At 41.0% G+C, this 19,267-nt stretch overlaps 1 pseudogene; it reads left to right on the top strand.

The window, feature by feature from the left end:
- The first annotated feature begins 16,323 nt into the window (after window positions 1–16,323).
- Window positions 16,324–18,040, top strand: LOC129532885 (WD repeat domain phosphoinositide-interacting protein 4-like; annotated as a pseudogene).
- The last annotated feature ends 1,227 nt before the right edge of the window (window positions 18,041–19,267 follow it).

Raw genomic sequence — 19,267 nt, forward strand, 5'->3', positions numbered from 1 at the left:
CATGCTGGGGGAAATGGGAACCACCTGAGTAATAAAGGAGGCAGGGGAGAAAAACCACTGCTGGTTTCTAGAACTTTCCATTTTAGTAGAGGCTCCATTAAACAGCATATTCTTTGGGGCCAGGCTGCCTGGATTCTAACTCCAGCTTCACTACTTACCTAACCTCTCTGTGCCTCAGTTTCCTTTTCTGTAAAACGGGGATGATAATAGGAACATACCTCATGCAGTTGTGAAGTTTAATGAATTAGCGTTTCGATGGTGTTTGGCACATAGCACCCCTAATTGACTACTCTTATTGAAACTGACCAAATTTTCCCACAAGCGGGGTGCCCATAGAACTGAAGCTTGAGAACTTACAGTGAAACGCACCTGCTACCTGCTGACCGACTCCTCTTCTTTACCCCTCTGTAATTCCCATTTCCCCACAGTGGTTACAATGAGACACTAGACTCCTCATTCAACTGTCTGCTCCCTTGCCCCGCCTGTTTTCCTTCCTTGCTATATAAATCCTTAACTTTAGGCCTGGGGAAGGAAGAGATTGGAGGTTTGGCTTCTGTCTCTTCGGCTGACATCACCCGTAATGCAATAAAGCCTTCTTCCCTGGCAACGCTTGTCATCTTAGCGATTGCCTCTCTGGTGAGCAATGGGGCCTAGACTGAACTGGTGTTTCAGTAACATTATTGTTCCATAAAATTGCTACGGTCAATTTAAATGAAAGAACATGAAACAACAGGAAAAATATAAAATTGGGCCTCAGTACTGGTGGGGGCAAGTGAGGCAGGCACTTTTATACATTGTGGGATGGGATTATAAATTGGTTGGCCATATATGTCGTGCACCTTAAGAACTTCTAGGAAGTAACTTCTAAGGAAAATAGCAAAAGATATGCACAACAATTAGATATTAGTGTTTTTTTAAATGCATTCATTATTGTAACTTTCTCCCAAAATAGATTTATAGCATTTAATAATTAAAACACATACAACCAAAACATTGTGTAGATATAAACATATTTAAAAAATTATTAGTAAGTATGAAAATCAAAAACACAATTCCTAAGGTGGTGTTTTATTTTCCCTCCATTACTGGCTCTTTCCCCATTTGGAAGCTTCCTTCATGTTTTTTGAAGCTGAGCAAGGATGACATGACTCATGTCATGTATATTATACAATGTAAATAACAAAACTGGCTGTGCGGTAGCTCACACCTATAATTCCAGTGATTTGGGAGGCCATGGTGGGAGGATAACTTGAGGCCAGGAGTTTGAGACCAGCCTGGGCAACAAAGTGAGACCCTGTCTCTTTAAAAAAAAAAAAAAAAAGGAAACCAAAACAAGGCCACATTGATACATTGATTGGGCACTCTGGACAGAAAAAAAGTGATTGTACTGATATGTAATTGATACGTATGCTTGATAAAAAAAAAAAGGATTCCATTTTTCATGACTTTTTAATGCGCTACATGATTCTGTGCATGACTTTCAGAGCACAATGATCATATCTACTTGATTTCCTTCAAAAATTAAGAGAAAAATCTTTTACTTGAGAGGGTGAGGTGGGAGGATTGCTTGAGGCCAGGAGTTGGAGACTGGCCTGGGCAACATAGGGAGACTTTGTCGCTACAAAAAATATAAATAAAAAATAAAAAGAGAAAGCTCCTAAGACTTCACTCAGTAGGTTATCCTACTAAAATAACTGGTTACTGATGGTTTCATGCAGTTCACAAAATTAACTGATGATTTTAGTTACAGCTTTTATCTTCCTGACTTCTGCCACTCATGTCTCTGCTTTCACTTCCTGTATCCACAATCTGACTGTGATATGTGATTATTAAAGGTATAGTCTATGTTGCCCCCTAGTGATTAATATGAACATAGGAAAAGTCCTGTAGACTTCCTCAGCTATTCAGAGCTGTGGATAGGCTTCTTATCATGCAGAATCTACCTACTACTTTCCATCATTTTATTGTTTAAGTCCTTTAATAGCGTCAATTTTTACATTTTATTATGTTATTACACAAGTCCAAGCTAACTCTATTTTTGTGGAGTGCTTTTAACCAGAGAAATAATTAACCTAAATGCATGGTCTATTAAAAGTTAATCGACCAGGCATGGTGGCTCACGCTTGTAATTCCAGCACTTTGGGAAGCTGAGGCGGGCAGATCACTTGAGGTCAGGAGTTTGAGACCCTCCTGGACAACATAGTGAAACCTCGTCTGTACTAAAATATAAAACTTAGCTGGCTGTGGTGGTGCATGCCTGTAATCCCAGCTACTCGGGAAGCTGAAGCAGGAGAATTGCTTGAACCCGGAAGGCAGAGGTTGCAGTTGGCCGAGATTGCGCCATTGCACTCCAGCCTGGGTGACAGAGTGAGACTCCATCTCAAAAAAAAAAAAAAGGAAAAGAAAAAATCACTTTTCTTACTTTAGTATTTCCTGAATATAAAGAATGACAGGCAGGATTGAATACCTTGTGAAAAGGTCTGAGATAATGCACAGTGATGCTGTCTATGTATTAAGTCTTGTGAGGCCTTCATCTATAAGTTTTTCCTTACCCCTTTGGTGGGCCCCCTCACCCCAGCTTTTTTTTTTTTTTTTTAAAGGACAGGGTCTCACTCTGTTGCCTAGGCTGGAGTGCAGCAGCACAATTTTGGCTCACTGCAGACTCAACCTCCAGGGCTCCAGTAATCCTCCCACCTCAGCCTCCCAAGTAGCTGGGATCACAAGAATGTGCCACCACACCCAGCTAATTCCTTATTTCTTATAGAGACAGAGTCTTACTATATTGCCTAGGCTGGTCTCAAATTCCTGGGCTCAAGTGATCTTCCCACCTCAGCCTCTGAGTAGCTAGGACTACAGGCATGCACCACCATACTCGGCTAATTTTTGTATTCTTACTGTAGAGACAGGGGTCTCACTTTGTTGCCTAGGTTGGTCTTGAACTCCTGGGCTCAAGTGATTCTCCTGCCTTGGCCTCCCAAAGTGCTGGGATTACAGGCTTGAGCTACGTGCCCAACCTCCTTTGATTTTTTGTTTTCCTTCTGTTTGCTTTACTCATAGGAAAAAACATATACATTTATAAATCCTGATTCAAAGACTACTTTTGTGTGAGGGTATTGAGTTTGATTTTTTTTCTCCTTTCATCTAGGTCATGTGGCCTTTGGGAGATATGTGTGTGTGTGAGGGGTAGGATATGTGTTTAATTTTTTAAATTTATATTTTGGTGCTGTATGTTGTGAAAGATTTGCTCATAGTGGATCAATGAACCATCTTTTCTAGGCAGTTTTGTTGAAAATGAAGGTTTCTCTTTGATTTCAAGAATGACCAAATTAAAAAACAAAAACAAGGTATTAATTTTCTATTGCTACCATTAAAAATTCTCACAAACTTAGTGGCTTAAAACAACACAAACTTAGTTTTGTGTATCAGAAATCTGACACCTATCTCCCTGGGCTAAAATCAAGCTGTGGCAGGGCTGCATTCCTTTCTGGAGGCTCTAGGGGGCAGTCTGTTTCTGTCCTGGCCTTTTCTAGCTCCTAGAGGCCATCCACATTCCTTGGCTTGTGGCCTCTTCCTCTGTTGTCAGAGCCAGGAACGCAGCATCTCCCTGACCTTGCTTCCATCTCACATCTTTTTCTCTGACCACAGCTGGGAAAGGTTCACTTATTTTAAGGACTCGTGTGATTAGACTGGGCCCATCTTAAGGTTCTTAATTTAATCACATATTTTATTATGTAGAGTCACATATTCAGAGGTTCCAGGTATTAGGATGTGGACCCCTTTGGGGCAGGAGTTATAATTCTGCCTATTACAAATGATGTAAGAGCATATACATTACAGTGTTTAAAATAGTAATGAGTTGGAAATAAATGTTCTACAACAGGAAAATGCTTAAGTTATAGAACAAACAAATGTTGGAGTACTAGGAAGCCTCTAAAAATCATTGTAAGAGAATAACATAGGCGATGAAAGAAGTAGAATACAAAGTTTATAAACAGTGTGATCCTGTACTGCATGTGGGGTGGGGTGATGCCCCACTGGGTGTGTAGAATTTTGAGTGATTTTCATTTTCTTTTTTTTTTTATCGTTCTTTTCTGGGGAGGGGGGGTACTGTCTGCTGTAAGCATGTGTTACTACTATCACATCCATCTCCCCCAAAACTTTTAATTAAATCTTAAGGGAAAGTGTATTTTATTTAATAGTGGTAAAAAGTAAGTATCTCAAAAGCAAATGCTAAAGTCCTGATAAAATGTACATTATACTATAAAAGGACATAATTTAAAGGCAAAGGCAAAGGGAAACTTTCAGTAAGCATTCCCTAATAGAAGTCCTATAAAATGAGGTATGTAGTAATTACTTGGGCTGGGATTAAAGGGACATAAGAATGTCTTTACATACAAGTATAGCCAATATACAAAATGCACAACAGTCTAGCTACCATTAATCAAAATGGTGGGCAAGTACTATAAAAGTCACCATTAAAATACAGCTTTATTAAAATATATATATTTATGGAAACTAAAACTGACATTTCAAAATAATTATTTCTGTGTGCCCTAGACATTTGAGCAATTTAATACTTCTGCTGGAGTAGAGAGAGGAAGTCGGTAAGATGGAATGTATTTGGATTTCAAGCAGTTATTTTTAAAGGAAAGCTATTACTTTAGAAACTAAAAGCAAAACAGAAAACAAAAACTTTAACCAGTGTCCTTTCATCTAGCTAATTAGATGTTTGTTCATTCACTATAGATATAGAATTTATTTAAAACCTCAAAATATTGAAGTAACAGACTCAGCACTGTGACTTTGGGATTGAGTAGGCTATAAGAGTGGGGTGAAATATGACCACTCATTCTATAATTCAATATTAAAACAAATTCCTGCAACCAAAGAAATAAGTAGTACTGGGTTAGGCCAGGTTCCCAAGTTCATTGTGTATTCTAGATCTATAGTGCTAATAAAGAGAAGACAATAACTTGTTTGCCTACCTTATTTCATTGTTAAAAAAAATCACTAGGTCAAAATAATGGGTCAAGTTGTTGACTGAAAAACCCAGAACTGCTTTTGTATTTGCTGAGATAAGCTAGATGTCTTAGTTCATTTTGTGCTGCTATAACAGAATACCACAGACTAACTTCTAAAAAACAGAAATTTTCTTGCAGTTCTGGAGACTAAGAAGTCCAAGATCAAGGCACTCTCATCTGGTGAGGGCCTTCTTGCTGTCTCATCACATGGCAGAAGGCAGAAGGGCAAGAGCACAAGAGAGAGAACCCATTCCAGAGAGTGCTTTTCATAATGGCATTAATCTATTCTTAAGGGTGGAGCCCTCATGGCCTAAACACCTCCCATTAGGCCTCACTTCCCAGTGCTGCTGCATTTGGGATTCAGTCTCTAACACATGAATATCTGGGAGACACATTCAAACTATGGCACTAGGTTATGCTGTAGTAACAACTTATTCCCTTAACAGGCACAGATGATGGTCCAGGGCAACTGTCCCCTGGTGTGAATCAGCAATTCAGGTCACTTGACTCTTGTGACTGTGGCATCACAGGGAGACAAGAGGTCTCCCTGTTTTCAACTACAGCAGAAAGCACGAGGAGTATGCAGCCCACCTCTTCTATGCTTGGCCCAGTGGTGATACACAGTACATCTCTTCTGCTTACAGCCCATTGGCCTGAAATGGTCATGTGGTCCCACTCAAGGGGGAAGGAGGCTGGGAAATGGAAGCTTCTATGTGTCCTGAAAAGAAATTATTGGCATACTGCTGAGCCCTACTTATGTTTAAACACACCTATACAATTTTGGAGAAGCTTTCCTTTATTTTTTATCCAGTTGGAAAGACTCTGTTCTCTAAACTTCAGAGCTGCAGGTAGGACCTGGTCCTCATTCTAGAGAAAGTAGCTCTGCAGTCCCAGCAGAAAGAAGCCTGACTTGAAGCTCCACCACTTTGGCTATCTGTTGGGTGTTATTCAAAAGTGAGTGCCAATTCACTGTAGTACCCGGCACCTGGCCTTCCATGCTTTCATTATTAGGGAAGCTAGATTCCTAGCACAGCTACTGGAGAGTACTAGGATCCTAGTAAGCTGGCTTTACAAACATGGTGTGTACTGCCTATTTTTGCTTTTATTTCAGAGAAAATAAAACGTAAGATAATAGGAACAAATACATGTGAACTGCTGGACGGCTATTCAAAAATAGTTTGCCAGAGTAACTGGTAAGCCTGAAATCTGTGTGGCCATGAAAGGGCTCATCATCGGCTTAATTCTGAAGCAAAACTTGGTGAAACACGTGGTGGTTATCTTGGAGGTAAAATGCTGGCTTCCCGATGGGAAGTGAAAGTGTCAATCACGTTGTGTTAGGAGATGTGATAAAGGCTGAGGCAGTCTTGCAGCTCATGATTTTATGCAGGGGCTAAGATGAGAAGGATGTTCAAAAAAACCAGGGGATATTATTCTAGCTTTTGAGCATGAGACAGCCTCAAAGCACTGGGAAAGCTGGATGCTAGCAGGAGGCAGTAGAAATGCAAGTGTGAGAAAAATAAAGGCTGGGCCAGCGTGCTGGCAGGAAATGGATTCGAAAGGCAGGTGTGATAAATGTTTCAGAAAAAGAGAGCTGTCAGGATGAGGTAGAGTGAGCTTGGCAGCCTGGGAGTTGGCATGCCATTGATGGTCAAGACCAAATGCTGTTTCTCCTATCCAGCCAGAAATTTTGCTTTAGAAATGACACTAGGGTTTTGCTCTCAACAACCACTGTCCTCTCTCTCATTCTCCCTCTCACTGGGTTACCTCCTCCTTGTCAGTGACCTCTTCTGTGATACTGACTCTTCCATCCATCATGGGTTTTTTCTCTGATTTTTAAGAATAAGTGGAAATACCTATATTGTTTGTTCTTTCAATTGTAGAAAATATTGAAAACCAAAGGGAAAGAATTTAAAAACACTGTAATTGCACTACCAAGAAGCACTTATTTTGGTATACAGCCATGTGTTGCTTAATGGTGGGGATATATTTTGAGAAATGTTTTATTAGGTGACTTCATCACTGTACAGATATCATAGAGTACTTACACAAACCCAGATTGTATAGCTGACTACACACCTGTGATATATGGTATGCTGAGTGCTCCTAGTCTGCAAACCTGTATAGCATGTTACTGTACTGAATAAGGTAGGAAATTGTAACACAATGGGAATCATTTGTTTATTTAAATATATCAAAACATAAAAAGGTACAGTAAAAATGCAATATAAAAGATAAAAAATGGTAGGTACCCGTGTAGGGCACCTACCATGAATAGAGCTTGCAGGACTGGAAGTTGCTCTGGGCGAGTCAGTGAGTGGTAAATGGATGTGAAGGCCTAGGACACGGCTGCACACTACTGTACAATTCATAAGCACTACACTTAGGCACACTAAATTTATAAAAAATATTTTTCTTTAATAGGAAATTAAACTTAGCTTACTGTAATTTGTTACTTTATGAACTTTTTAACTTTTAACAACTTTTAGATTGTTTTTAAGCAACATTTAGCTTAAAACACAAACTCACGTACAGCTGGACAAAAATATTTTCTTTTTAAATATCCTTACTCTATAAGCTTTTTTCATTAAAAAATTATTTTTACTTTTAATTTTTTTTTGTTAAAAACAAAGACACAAATACACACATTAGCCTGGGTCTACACAGGGTCAGGATCATCAATATCACTGTCTTCCACCTCCACATCTTATCCTGCTCGAAGGTGTTCAGGGGCAATAACACGCACGGAGCTGTCATCTCCTATGATAACAGTGCCCTCTTCTGGAGTACCTCCTCAAGGAACTGCCTGAAGCTATTTTAGAGTTAACTTAAAAAAAAATAAGTAGGAGTACACTCTAACAATAAAAAGTATGTAAATACATAAACCCAGCAATAGTCTATTATGATTAAGTGTTATGTACTATACATAAATATATATGCTATACTATTGTAAGACTGGCAGTGCAGTAGGATTGTTTACGTACAGCGTCACCACAAACGTGAGCAATGCCTTGTGCTACAACGTTCTGATGGCTATGACATCATTAGGTGATAGGAATTTTTCAGTTTTGTTATGATCTTATGGAACAACTGTTGTATCTGTGGTCCATTGTTGGCCAAAGTGTCATCAGGAGTTGCATGACTGTATTTCCTTCCAGACTTGTGTTTATGTGTGTGCTTTTACAAAAATGGAATATATACACTATTCTAGGAACTCCTTTTCTCATTTAATATTCTGTGAAAAGCTAGACTTATTTATGAATGCTTATGAGATGTTTTACTGGCATTTCACACTCAATGTGACAACACCATCCTTATCATTTCTAACCTATACCTCATTTTTTTCATTTTTCATTTCATTAACTTTTTCAACATCTTTTGAGCCCACAGTAGGGGTCTAACCACTTGATAATTGTCTTAGTTTATTTTCTGTTGCTATAACAGAATACCATGGACTGGGTAGTTTATAAAGAAAAGTTTATTTAGCTCATGGTTCTGGAGGCTAGGAAGTCCAAGAGCATGGCACCACCAGCATCTAGTGTGGGTCGTCCCATGGCAGAAGCGGGGAAGGACAGAAGGTGGAAGCAAGTGCACAAGACAGAGAGAAAATTGGGTAAAATTCATCCTTTTTATAAGGCGCCCACTCCTGTGATAACTAACCCACTTTATGATAATGACATTAATTCATTCATCCGTATAATCACCTCTTAAAGTTCCCACCTCTCAACACTGTTACAATGGGGATTAAGTTTTCAACACAAATTTTTGGGAGGACACATTCAAACCATAGCAATGGTTAAAAATAAGCTCAGATATTCTCTTTTTTCCCTACCCTTCTCATATTTAATTGTCTCAAAATCACTCATTCATTCAATAAATATTTTTTTCATCTGTCCTTACATGGCCTGTGTGCAGCCTGTGCCCTCATGATTTTCTCATTCAGTGAAATTGAGCACCTACTATGTGCCAGACTTTGTTTTAGGCTCTGGGCATACCAAAGTGAACCAAATGGGGAAGGTACCTTCTATCATGGTGCTAGTATTCTAGAGGGGGAATAAATAATACATCAATATATTAGCTATCCATTATTGCATAGCAAATTACCCCAAAACTTAGTGACTTACAATAATGACATTTACTGTTTTACTGTGTTTGTGGGTTAGGAGTTGGGGCATGCTTTAGCAGGTCCTCTGCTTCAGGGTCTCTCACAGGCTGCACTCATCTCAAGGCTCAACTAGGGGAGAATTGGCTTTCAAAGTCATTCATCTGGTTGTTGGCAGGATTCCATTTCTTGCTGTGTTGGCTACAGGCTACTGCCAATCCTGGCCACATGCACCTCTCTGTTAGGGCAGCTCACAATAGGGCAGCTTGCTTCATCAGAGTAAGCAAGCAAGCAAGAGCCAGAGAGAGAGAGAACGAGAGGGAGAGTGCCGGTAAAACAAGAGTCATGGTCCTTTATGACCAATCTTGAAGTGACATCCCATCACTATACCATATCCTATTTGTTAGGAACCAGTCCCTAGGTGGCCCATTGAAGGGGAGGGTGTTACACAGGGTTTGAATACCAGGAAATGGGGATCATTGTGAGCCGTTTTAGAAGGCTGCCTCCCACAGTCAAGAAACAAGACAATTCCAGATCATACTCAGTGCTACAGAGAAAATAGGACAGGGATAAGACGAAGAGCATCTGGGAGTGTTGGGGAGGTAGTCTTCAGTGAGTGTTTAGAGAGGACCTCACTGAGGAGATAACAGTGAAGCAGAGAACTAAAGGGCAAGAAAGGGCCCACCCGGAAAGATTCAAGCCTTCCAGACAGAGGAAACAGAAAAGGCAAAGTGGCAGAATGAGCTCTGCCTGTTTGGGGAAGAGGGTGGAGCCCAGTGACATGGAGTGAATGAGCACGAAGGAAGTGGGCGCCTGCTGAGATGAGGCCTGGGTAATGAGTACATGAAGTGAATAGTGTCTGTGTTTTGAAATACTGAGTAACTTCCGTATGTCACAGCTTGTAAGTGACACAGCACACACAAGGATTTGAACCCGAGTCCATCTGATGCTAAAATCCGTGTTTTTGCCACACTAGTGCCTTGCAGAATTTACTAGAAGGGGATGCTGCTGGGTGGTGGTCAGCCACTCCAGGTGCTCATGATGTAAGTAAGACTTTCAGGGCTAAAACCAGGATAGTCCTGAGGAAATTGGGATAGCTGGTCACCCTCAAGACACGACAGGAACACTGAGTTCTCTGATGTGATATGAAACCCAGGATGAGCCGGCAGCCCTGAGTCAGCCTGATGAGAAGTCGGCTGTGCCTTTTGTTACCAAGAAAACAAAACTGTAGCATAACCCCACCTTGTTGTTAAAACAAAATGTTTACATTCTTCTGTTCTGCTTTGCTCAAGTCATTCCTGTGGGACAAGCCGACCTAACATACAGGTGTAGTCAGGGGCTAGGAGAGACCTAGGCAGGCCCTTGTCCATTCTCAGTCACTGAAGTGAGACCTAGGGACTCAGGAAGGACTCAGAGTTCCCTTAGTCATCATTCCCTCTGGGCATCCTGCTTTTGGCATAATTACTGATACGAGCACCTCGTGTCCCCTCCTGAATTATACCTACCCCCCCGCCTTCCCGCCCCCTGCAATTGCTTAGCGCAGTATCTGGCCCATGGAAGTGACTTCATGGAAATTCAGCGGATGAATGACTGGACAATGAACAACGCACAGCAATGTGTGGTGTGACAGAAAAGGCTGCACCAGCAAAAATTGGAAGCTGATCTTTGGGTATTTCCTTGCCTTGGTCACTTTGCAATTTCCTGGGTGCTTGAAACAGGAAGTCAGTGACTCTAAGCCCCTGTGGGATCTGGCACCTCACATCAAGGTATCTGGAAAGTCCTTATTCTTCACTTCTCCATGCGATCCTACCCTACAGACCAGCCCTCCTTTTGGAATCTCTCCTGCTACACATTCTGTGACCCTGGGACTCTCTCTTATTTTATTTTATTTATTTATTTTTATATGCCCGTGTTTCCAAAGGAATAATAGGGCAGTTAAATATAGCTATGACTGTGCCTTTCCATAGCCCAGAAAAGTCTGGAAAACTGGGAATATCCAAAGCTCAGGATGATATTGCGCACACAAAAAGTACTAGGCAGAGTAATGTTTAGATAGAAACAGAGTAATGTTTAGATAGAAAGCAGACTCAGTCATATAAAATATATGCATATATAGCATGATCTGCATTTCTGTGATGCTTCTGAAGTACAGAAGCATTCAGCACTTCAGTAACTCTTATTGCAAGTTACCTCTTCAATCATTTTTCTTCAATCATTAAAATGCTTTAAAAAATTTTTTAGCTTATTGAGGTATGACTGACAAAAATTTTAATATATTTAAAGTGTACAACTTGTTTTGATATATGTATGCATTGTGAAATGATTACCACAATTAAGCTAATAAACATGTCCATTATCTCATGTTACATTGTGTGAGAACACTTAAGATCTACTCTTAGCAAATACCAAGTATTTCGAGTATATCAAGTATGCAATATATTATTACTATACACTCACCATGCTGTACATTAGAGCTTCAGAACTTATTTATCTTATAACTGAAAGTTTGTACCCTTTGACCAATGTCCCCATTTCCACCATTCCTAGTGACCACTGTTCTACTCTGTTTTTATGAGTCTGGCTTTTTTTAGATTCCACATGTAAGTGAGATTATACAGTATTTGTCTTTCTGTGACTGACTTATTTTACTTAGCATAATATCCTGCTGGTTCATCCATGTTGTTGCAAATGGCAAGATTTCCTTATTTTTTTAAGGCTGAATACTATTTCATTGTGTATGTATACACCACATTTCTTTATCCATTCATTCATTGATGGACACTTACGTTGATTCCAAATTTTGGCTATTGTGAATAATGCTGCAATAAACATAGGAGTGTAGACAGCTCTTTGACATATTGATTTCATTTTCCCTGGGTATATGCCTAGAAGAGGGATTGCTGGATCATATGGTGGTTCTGGTTTTAATATTTTGAGGAACCTCCATATTGTTTTCTATGATGGCTATACCAATTTACATTCCCGCCGATAATGTATAACAGTTCCCTTTCTCCACATCCTTGCCAACACTTATCTTTTGGCTTTTTGGTACTAGCCATCCTAACAGGTATGAGGTGATATTTTATTGTGGTTTTGATTTGCATTTGATTTGCATTTGATTTGCATTTCCCTGATGATGAGTGATGTAGAGCACATTTTTATATGCCTGTTGGCCATATTTATGTCTTCTTTGGGAAAATGTTTATTCAGATTATTTTCCCACTTTAAATCCAGTTATTTGTTTTTTTGCTATTGAATTGAATTTTTTATGTATTTTGGATAGTATTATATATAAGGTTTATTATATATATATATATTTATATATATAAATATATAATATATATATTTTATATATAAATATATATAATATATATATTTATATATATATTATTATATATAAGGTTTACAAATTTTCTCCCATTCTATAGGTTCTTTTTTTCTTTATTTTACTACAAAGTTTAAAATCTTGTTTTAACTTTTGTGGGTACATAGTAGGTGTATATATTTATGAGGTATGTGAGATGTTTTGATACAGGCAAATTGTGTCACAGAAAATCCCCTCAAGCATTTATCTTTTGTCTTATGATACAATTAAACTCTTAGTTATTTTAAAATGTACAATTAAATTATCGACTATAGTCACCCTGCTGTACTATCAAATAGTCGGTCTTATTCATTCTTTCTAACTATTTTTTGGGTACCCATTAACCATCCCCATCCCCCCACCTCCCCCTTACCCACCTCTATAAGTTCTTTTCATTTTGTTAATTTTTTTCCTTTGCTGTGCAGAATAAAATGCTTTTTGAAAGCAAGTTAAAGCTGCTCTCTACTTAGATTAAGAAATCAACTTAAAGTATAATTAATTAATAAATATATATATATATATTAAAAAAAAAAGAAAAAAAAAGAAAACATCTGAAGTGGCTCCAGCAGAAGGAAAGGCAAGATGGGAATCAACAAAGTTTAATCTACATTCTTTCTGCTTCTCCTTTTCTACCAACACTGTGTTCAACTGCATAACAATAGTACCAATGAGCACGAGAAAGAGAGTTTTTAGTTTAAAGACTATTTCAGTTTTAATCAGACTACATCAGACCTCAGACTCCAGACTTTAGACAACAGACTCCTCACGCCACACAACAGACTTTCAGACTGCAGCTTCAGACTCCAGACTCCAGATCGCACACTTCAGACAACAGACTCTAGACAACACACTCCAGTCTCCACATTCCACACGACAGACTACAGAGTCCACACTCCAGACAACAGACTCCACACTCCAGACAAGAGACTCCACACTCCAGACAACAGGAGACTTTTAGACTCCAGATCAGACTTCGAACTTCAGATTCACTCCAGACTTCAGACTCCAGACCAGACTTCAGACACCAGACCCAGATTTCAGATTTTAGACTTCAGACTCCAGACCAGATTTCAGATTTCAGACTCCAGACCAGACTTCTGACTTCAGACTTCAGATTCCTGACCCCAGATTTCAGACTCCAGGCTTCAGAGTTTGGACTTTGGACTACTTCAGCTTTAGTCAGACAGACAACTTCAGTCAGACCACTTTTCACCTCTGCCATCTAATCTCATCTTTTGAACAACCCCCTAAAAAGGTAACATTCCCAAGAAACCCAGACCCAGAAACACTGAATGACATACTGAAGACTACCCAACTAGTAAGGGGGAGGCCACAGTTTCCCTTACCCTGGCAACATGCACATGGCAGACCCTTCACTTAGCTGGTAGAAGGAACACAGGCTTGGGAAGGAGATGTCTGATGTTCACTCCCTGACGACACTCTTGCTTGCTTCCATGATCTCTCTGAGCCTTGGGTGGCCCATCTGCTAAACAAGGATAAGTTATTTCCTGGGGATGCTAAGAGACTTCTGCCTCATGCCTGCAGTGCTGCTCATGTTGCCCCCTTGGAATTACTTGTTCAACTTCTTTCTTCCCCACTAGACTGTGAGCTTCTTCAGGGCAAAGACCAGGACTTTCTTGCCGTTAACCCCAGCAACTAGCATCATGCCTGACCAAAGGGCATGCTGATGACAATAAACATTGATTGTCTGAAATCACATGCCTGGTCCCCAGTAGGCGCTTGCTGGTTACTGCTTTCTTCCCATCCTCCCTCTGCCACCCCTTCCTCTCTGAGTCTGGAGGGGATGGCCATGTACTAGCTGGGGGCAGTGTCCACAGGAAATTCAGGTCCTTTGCAGCAGTCAGTTTCATTTCCTATGACTAAAATTTCTGTGAAACATATTATGCAACAGCAGAATTTTAATGTAGTCATTCCCTGGACGGTCTGGGCAAGACAGACCTACCCTGTACCAGTTCCTGGCACAGCTGGTGTTGGCCCAGTTATGCAAGTTTCTGAGGTTTAAAACAGAACAACAACCTTCCAGTGTTTCTTTCAATGCCAAAGCAAACTTTCTCAGCAGAGCGGTCCCTCATTCTTGGAAAAGAGAGGAATGTCCTTTTCTTTTCCCTGTTTCCTCTTCTCTGAGAGAAAAGTGATAATTTATTATTGAGATTGCAGATTGGGCCTCGACCCCTCCTTTGACAAAGAGGCAAAACACTCCTAGAAATAAAGTTTTCATTAATGCATTCCTCTCTCCCCTTTCTCTGTCCCCTCCTCCCCTTTCCTGTTCTCTAGGTCTCTGCTTCTGAATGTATCCCCAACTCCTTTCCAAATACTTCCTCCTGCACTGTCCCACCTGAACCTCTGCTACGTAATGCCCTCTGCTCCCTTTTTGCCATCGATAGTCTCATTTCCTGAGAGACACTGAGCTCATCTAGTTGGTTAGAAGAAAACATTATGATTGATCTAATTCATATTAAAGTGTGAATGACTGACAGCCCAATATATTTACATTACTTCATATAATTGCCTTTTTACCAAAGGCGCTTATTAATCCAAGTAAACACTTTCCACATAGAATTCCCCTAAAGAATTTTGGGCTAGTTATTCCTCTGCGTGTCCCTCAGGGAATGACTATTTCTTCATAACTTCTGTCTTTCTTTTCAAGAGTAAAATGAAGGGAAGGTCAGTGATCTCATATTGGGTCTACACTGGGGATTATGCCCTCAGTGAGCTAGAGATGGGACAAGTTTAGGGACTGATTTTCTTAGAGGCAATCATTACCTGGTAATTTTCCTGTCAATTGAATTATGATCTTAGAAACAAATGCTTTTAAACAAAAGGTCAGCTAGGTATGGTGGCTCATGCCTGTAATCCCAGCACTTTGGGAGGCCAAGGCAGGCAGATCACTTGAGGTCAGGAGTTCAAGACCAGCTGGCCAACATGGTGAAACTCCGTCTTTACTAAAAAAAAAAAAAAAAAAAAAGTACAAAAATTAGCCTGGCATGGTCGTGCACACCTGTAATCTCAGCTACTTGGGAGGCAGGAGACTCGCCTGAACCTGGGAGGTGGAGGTTGCAGTGAGCCAAGATTGCACCACTGCACTCCAGCCTGGGTGAAAGAGCAAGACTCTGTCTCAAAAAAAAAAAAAAAGAAAGAAAATTAAAAAAATAAAAGGTGGAGGAAAATTTTCATATTGTTTTTCTCTTATAATTTTTATTCTTTGCCAATACAGCTTTGAAACTCTGTAGTTTCCTTAGTAACTCTGCAGTGTCTAAAAGTTCCTCAGTCAACTGACGTATATCTCCTCTCTTTCATGTCATTCACCCCATAATTATGTACTTTTGTCAACCTATCATTATAATTAGTATTCATATGCCTAATGTTTTTGCATATCTGTTGTATAGACAGGCAGCTTTGTTTCTCCACTCGGTTCTTCTTTTTTGATTTTTTTTAAACAAAAGTTTACTCTTAGATGTACAGCAGGCTGTAAGACAACAGTTCATTCTAACTATAGGTGGCAAAAGATGTTATGGCAGGAAATGCAGAGGTTTAAATAGCAATGGAATCAAGGGTCATCATTGCCTCAGTCACAAGGAACAGCTTTTTTTTTTTTCCTCAGGTTTCTTATTTATTTATTTTCAACTCTTATTATACATTCAGGGGGCACATGAGCAGGTTTGTTACCTGGATATATTGTGTGGTGTTGAGGTTTGTGTTACAAATAATCTCGTCACTCAGGTACTGAACATACTACTCAATATTTCGTTTTTCAACCCTTAACCTCCTTCCTCCCTGCTCTAGTATCCCCAGTTTCTATCATTGCCATCTTTATGGCCATGAGCACAAAGTTTAGCTCCCACGTATAAGTGAGAACACATGGTATTTGGTTTTCAGTCTATGCACTAATTTGCTTACGATAATACTTTTTGCCAGATTTCTTAATTCCACTTGTGGCCAGGAGTCCCTTCCCTGTGTCCTTTGCTTTTAGCCCCTCAAGTTTCTTCTGCTCCTCTTTTTGCTTCTGCTTGGAAGCCTGTCTTCCTCCTCCATCTCTTTGGCTTATTTCTTGGTCTCTTCTTGCCACCTTGCTGCTCTTTCCCCAGACCCTATCACCAGAATTCATTTTTTATAAAACGAATATACTTATTCATTTGGCTCTACTTACCAAGGAACTCATATCTAGCACTTACAAACATTAGGTACTGGCAGGCGGCACTGACAGCTGGGGCCTGGGTCGGGGACACGCGGAGGTCAGGCTGGTGAAGGCGGCAGGAAGCTGGAGCACGATCCCGGGGGAACAATCCTGGACCTTGACTCAACAGCCACTTCGAGGAGTGACCAGCCTGCGTTTCAACCAAGACCAAAGCTGCTTTTGCTGCGCCATGGAGACAGGTGTGCGCATCTACAACGTGGAGCCCTTGATGGAGAAGGGGCATCTGGACCACAAGCAGGTGGCAGCATGGGCTTGGTGGAGATGCTGCACCGCTGCAACCTTCTGGCCTTGGTGGGCGGTGGTAGTAGCCCCAAGTTCTCAGAGATCTCAGTGCTGATCTGGGACGATGCACGGGAGGGCAAGGACTCCAAGGAGAGGCTGGTGCTGGAGTTCACCTTCACCAAGCCAGTGCTTTCTGTGTGCATGCGCCATGGCAAGATCGTGACCATGCTGAAGAACCGCATCTATGTGTACTCCTTCCCAGACAATCCTCGAAAGCTGTTTGAGTTTGATACCCGGGTCAACCCCAACGGGCTCTGTGACCTCTGCCCCAGCCTGGAGAAGCAACTGTTAGTGTTCCCGGGACACAAGTGTGGGAGTCTGCAACTTGTGGACCTGGCGAGCACAAAGCCTGGCACCATGTCTGCTCCGTTCACCATCAATGCACATCAGAGTGACATAATCTGTGTGTCTCTAAACTAGCCAGGCACTGTAGTGGCCTCAGCCTCCCAGAATGGTACCCTTATTCGCTTCTTTGACACACAATTCAAGGAGAAACTGGTGGAGCTGCACCGAGGCACTGACCCTGCCACCCTCTACTGCATTAACTTCAGCCACGACTCCTCCTTCCTCTGCGCTTCCAGCGATAAGGGCACCATCCATATCTTTGCTCTCAAGGATACCCACCTTAACCGCTGCTCCGCATTGGCTCCGTGGACAAGGTGGGGCCTATGATTGGGCAGTACGTGGACTCTCAGTGGAGCCTGGCGAGGTTCACTGTGCCTGCTGAGTCAGCTTGCATCTGCTCCTTCGGTCGCAATACTTCCAAGAAATTCAACTCTGTCATTGCCATCTGTGTAGATGGGACCTTCCACAAATATGTCTTCACTCCTGATGGAAGCTGCAACAGAGAGGCTTTTGATGTGTACTTTGACATCTGTGATGATGATGACTTTTAAGGACCCTGGGAGCTGTGCTAGAGACCTGCAGTGGCAGACTGCAGAGCTGAGCCTTGGCAGTGGGGCATGCTTGGAAGCCACCAGCCAGCAAGCATTAATGCGGCTGGTGCCCACTTTCCACTCAGCAGAGCTATGTCTAAATAAAGAGCTCACTTCCCCCCAGCACTTCTTGATGACTGTGTGCCCCAAGGGCCAGGCCAGAGACCCAGGAAGGCAGCAACCCCTTGGGATCCCTAACCTGGAGGAAATTGCCAGGGACCCAGAGGGAGTGCCCTAATCCAACCTGGGGATTTTTTAAAAGTTTCCTAGGAAGAGATGATCTCCGATGTGATGAATACGAATAAAAGGCCCTTAATGGCAAAACAAACAAACAAACAAACATCAGGTACTGTTGGTAATTTACATGTGCCATCTCACCAAATTTTCAACCCTATGAAGTCCATTTTACAGAGATAATAACTTGCTCAAAATCATGCAAGTTAGCAAGATGGCTCAGAATCTCTATTCATAACCTCTATACATACTGCCTTTGTTGTGTTTCATGTTATCAGAAATGTTTAAAAATCACTTCGGAATGTTATTTATCACAACAAACAAAATTTACATCATCCTAAGCTTCTAAAAGCCAATCTGAACAGTTTGACCAAATGAAAACTTAAGGTAGACTAAGACCCCATTGTACCCAACCTTGCATACTCAAGGTTGATGAGGTACTATTCCTGCTATTCTCTAGTTACTTGGTGAGGCCATCACTAATCTCAACAGATTCTGGTGGTTTGAAGGCTGTGGCCACCTGAATCAAGAAATAAAATGTTGACTACAAGCAGAGCAAGTAACTGTATGATATTCCTTTTTCCCCAGGACAAATGTTTCCACTATTTTCATTCTGATCCATCAACAATGTGATTAGACTTCCTGGTCCCACTGAAAAATGGAACTAAGTTCTCACAGTTTAAATCCTAAGGCCTCTCTTGAAAATAATAGCTAACACTGAACATTTAACCAGGTTCTAGGTACTATATTCTGGATAAGAATTATCTCCATTTAATAAATGTGAAAACTGAGTCTTGGGAGATCTGCTCAGTTATAAAGATGACATGTGGAAGAATTAAGATTTGAATCCAAGTCTGTCTGACTGCAAAACATTTGCCCTTACAAACCATGGTACATTGCTCCCATAATGTGGAGGGTGGGCATGACTGAATCGTGCTGAGCCCCAGGAATCAGTGGACATAACCTTGGATCTGAGGCACATGGGCCACAGTTGATGGCTGCCTTGAGACAATCCAGAAGCTGATTTATGGCAGTGATTCATAGTGTGTCATTTAGAGCAGGAGTCCCCAACCCCATGGTACTGGTCCATGGCCTGCTAGGAACCAGGCCGCACAG

The sequence above is a fragment of the Gorilla gorilla genome, chromosome 3 (genome assembly GCF_029281585.2).
Source record: "Gorilla gorilla gorilla isolate KB3781 chromosome 3, NHGRI_mGorGor1-v2.1_pri, whole genome shotgun sequence".
Classification (NCBI taxonomy): Eukaryota; Metazoa; Chordata; class Mammalia; order Primates; family Hominidae; genus Gorilla; species Gorilla gorilla.